Source organism: Canis lupus, chromosome 23, assembly GCF_003254725.2.
Source record: "Canis lupus dingo isolate Sandy chromosome 23, ASM325472v2, whole genome shotgun sequence".
Lineage (NCBI taxonomy): Eukaryota > Metazoa > Chordata > Mammalia > Carnivora > Canidae > Canis > Canis lupus.
Window position 1 is genome coordinate 32,206,655 of NC_064265.1, and position 4,205 is coordinate 32,210,859.

General features: G+C 44.8%; 1 long non-coding RNA gene across 1 annotated transcript; it reads right to left on the reverse strand.

Annotated features, from left to right (window-relative positions):
- Nucleotides 1-270: 270 nt before the first annotated feature.
- On the reverse strand, nucleotides 271-3,025 carry LOC125753428 (uncharacterized). The gene is made up of 2 exons (XR_007405265.1): nucleotides 2,732-3,025; nucleotides 271-1,764 (listed from the first exon to the last, which is right to left on the reverse strand). It is a non-coding gene; the product is annotated as an uncharacterized LOC125753428 (long non-coding RNA).
- Nucleotides 3,026-4,205: the final 1,180 nt, after the last annotated feature.

A 4,205-nucleotide genomic window follows, 5' to 3' on the forward strand; every position in this document is an offset into this window, starting at 1 on the left:
GGGTCTGGGACTGGGAAAGGAAAAGAAGGTTCAGGTATAAAGAATAAGCAGGCAGTAAGAACTAAGCAAAAATGGTCAGAAAACACTTGGGTCAGTGTAAAAGATGTTGGCATCTCTGCAGGGGCACGTCTGGGGAAATCTTGCCAAGAGGATCCCACCTTTAAGCCAAATAGCCCCAAAGTTACATTAGGCTGATTAATAGGTATTGTCCTGTTGCAAAAGTCTATTATCTCAAATTGGGGGAAAAGCAAGAGAAACTTTCCAAGGAGATGTGATTAAAGGGACCAATGACATTTAATCGGAAAGGAATCTTCACTGTAAAGTCCTCTGTCCATATATTAAACGTAAAAACACCCTGTGGCCAGTCAATCTCATTTCCTCTTGCCTTCAACTTAGTGGCAGCTGAAGTGAAGGAATGACTGCTCCCCTGGACGCTGAGCCAATGCTTGCAGGTACTTTGTGTCCCTCTCTCTGTCTTCTCACATTCTCAGTTGTCCCCCACCAATACCTCAAGAGTCAGTTAGGAAACAAGAAGAGAGGAATCTTGGGATTCCAGCAAAGAGAGGATGCCTTTAGGCCCTCTTTCCCGACCCTGTAGTTATGGATGCTTGTATCCTTTTCACTCCCTGTTCTTTCCACATTCTGCTCCTTGCTTGGAGGTAAAATGAGTATTTGGACTCAGAATTCTATAATTGGAGAGAAATGAATGTAGACACAAGACCCTGATAGACTTGGGTTCAAATCACAACAACATCATTGATGAGAGTGTATCCTTTGTAAAGTTTGTTCCTCTCAGCCTCACCTTCCTGCCCTGAAAGCTGGAACCAGAAACCTTCATATTAGGGTTTACTGGGATAACCCAACATGTTATTAGTCTCCAGTAAACACCATTAATTCAACACACACTTCTTCAGGATCTTGGCTGGGAAAGGATATTGGGTAATATGGTCTCTGTTCCTGCAATTGCATGGGGCTCTGTGTTTGTGCAATGGCATTTTCACTGGTACCCTGGAATTATCTGTTTCTTTCTTCTCCACATCCATCTTAGTTCTCAAAGGCAGTGCAGGACTGAGCTGGTGTGGCTTGAGGGCTCAGTTCATCTTGTTTCCATACCATCTGGCCTATGACCCACCATTAGTCCTTTTATGTCTTCTGTCTAAAGAAATGTCTTGTATTTTGCCTACGGAAGATGGTTCCCTAATGAATGTCAAATAACAATAAAACTTAAGTGTTTTCATCAGACACTTGAGCAAGCATCTGTCCTCCCAGCAGTAAAATATGCTAGGATTCTGGAAACAGCTAAGAAATTTGAAACTGGGTTTCACCCACTTAGAGGAGAACTGTGATAATTTCAGTCATTGACTCAGAAGAAAAGTCTTCGTGAGGCTACAAACAAGCTGCAGTGGCTCTTGATGTGAGCCTTCCCGTGGAAAAAGAAAGAAGAGTGTGCCAGGGAGAAGGAAGGATGGGAAGTTCCTGAAGTCCAGCACACTTAGCTGGATAGAGTAGGGCAGGCTCCTGGGTGGCCACAGCCCCTGCTGCCTCTGCTGCAATCCTACCACAGGTTCTGTAGACACCGGCCTCATGGGCATCACCTGCCCCAGAGCAGCATGCATTCAGCAGTCCTGGCCTGCCTAAGCGCCATAGCATGTGCTTACCGGGGCAAGAGGGGCTTGAAGTCACAAAGAGAAAAGAACTGCTCAGGTAGCAGCTCTATCAGGTGAGTGCAGATGATCAGGAGCAGATGAATCATACTCAAAGGCCCTGAAAGAATATGCAAACGAGATCATGAAGCCGTCCTCCAGTTTCTATGGACTTGGAAAATGGAAAGGCACTATGGTTAGACTTGGAATCTGAGAGTCCTAGGTTCAAATCATGGTACAGCCACTGGTCAGTTGTGCGGTTTAAGGAAAGTCATTTAAGCACTCATTTGAGTCTCAATTCCTAGAATGAAAAGTTAAATGCAGGGGTAGAGGTAGGGGAAGAGGGGGACTTAGTATTTTTCCTTCAGAGCTGATAAGGGGATTAGAGATAAAGTATGGAAATTGTCTAAAATGTAGCTGGTGCTCAATAAGCAACCACCAGAAAGCAATACCCAGAGCCTATGGAACTACATGGTCGCCATTCTCTAAGGAGAAAGAAACAGAGCCTGATCATCCCTAGTACGAATGATCAAGGCAGAGGTCACTAGCTCCCCGGGAGCAACAAAATTGGGCAAAGTTCAACAAATAATGTACTCAATGTACATTGTTTCCTTCAAGAACTCTAAAAAGACTCTTGTAAATAAGGAGAAATGAAGCTTAGATAATAGCAGCCGGGTAAAATCATCCCCAAGATAGATCCATTTCATATGGAGGAAGGCCTCCACGGATGCCACCATAAGGATCTTCGATATGTTTGGTATCAATTCAGTACCAGAGGATTCATATGAAGCAGGAGTAGGCATATGTATCACATTTGGGGATGACACAAAGCTAAGAGGGCTTACTGATAATTGGATTATAGAATTAAGATTCAAAAATATCTCAGTGGCCTTAAATTATGAGCTCAAAGAAACAGGTGGAAAATATAATCATCAAATTCTTCCCCTGGGTTCACCCTGGTAAGCTGGGGGTGAGGCCCTCCTGCTAAGTGCAGTGGCATCCCTGGTTTAAGCTGGAGATAAAAGCAGGAAGCATGAAGGGGGGCGGGGGGGAAGAAAACTATTCCAAGTCCAAAAAATCCAGCCCACCTGTCAAAGTCAGAGGCCATGTTACGGGGGGCCGGCAAGGGTGGCTTGCAGGATTGATGGCTTCAGATGCCTAGGTAGCCCCCTTGCCTTCCTCTGGTATCATAAAAGCCTACCCTGCCCTCTGCATTTTGCCTCAAGAGCACATTCTGCGGTCTTTTCAGAAGGAGGCGACCACCTCAGCAAACTGAAGCTAACTCTGGGGCTCCAGTGGGCCAGAGGCAAGGTCAGTTGGAGGCCCCACCTCATTAGAGCGGTCTTCTTTGTGGGAAGGGTTTTACATTTACTCTCTTACATGATCCATTTACTCCATTTCTGCTGGCAGGAGGAAATAAGGCACACTTAGTGCGCCTCCAGCGTGGAATCCCCCGTGGTGGTTTCTTCCCAGGCAGCGTATTTGTGCCCATCAGAGCCACTCCTCTGGCTTTATCTTCTCCCTCTGGAAACCACGTTGGCAAATTAGCGAATGCACATCAATTCTGTTTTGCTTCTTCTCTACCTTCTGTTACTTTAAATACTAGAATTTATTAGTTGCTGCTAAATCTTAAACTGACTGGGCCTTTTTCTGGCCACTCGATACGCAATAAAATGGAATTGGACACATTTGAAGTTAATGGCTTCTCGCTTCCTTCCTAACAATGTCGAGGCCCCAGCAGCAGAGCAACCTCCCCATTCCTTTGATAACTCTTCCTTTTGTGGGGAAGGACTGCGGCCACATGGCCTCTCCCCTCCCAGGGCCGGCTCTCCCTGAGAACACAAGGACTCAGGGAACTGTGCAGGGCACTTTTATGACATCATGATGTCGGCTCCAGAGCGGGGATACATTTAGAATGTTTCCCCCTTGTGGTTTTTGACCCCAAACCAGAACAGCCAGTGTGATTTTTATAGGTTACCTGGAGAGTATTTGAGAATAATTTTATTTCTTTTCATAGAAATAAAATGATTTTCAAGAAATCCTACCAGCGTCTGAAAGTCAAGCCCACGCTTACCTACAAAAATATTGCTCTAAACCCTGCCACACAGCGTTTGCGTATCTGACTTGCATTTACCCTCAGAGCCTTTCAAGGAATGATAAATAGAATTTGAGGAGTCAGAACTGAATGAGATGAGGCCCTGAGACAATGAGATCATTTCTTAACACCCAGTCCCAAGTTTTTTCCCTCTTCTATAGTAATTTATTTCAGACTATAAGAAATTCTGTATGTATTATATCAGCATAAACTCATGAAGTTTGTTTTTAAAATAAAAGTATATTTTGGGGGCACCTGGGTAGCTCAGTGGGTTAAGGGTCTGCCTTTGGCTCAGGTCATGATCCTGGAGTTCTGGGATCAAGACCCACCCATGTTGGGCTCCCTGCTCAGCTGAAAGTCTGCTTCCCCCCTGCTCCTTCTTTCTCTCTCTCACTGTCTCTCAAATAAATAATTTCTTTTTAAAAAAATATGTTTTCAGATAGGATTCTGAGAGGCTTGGCATAATA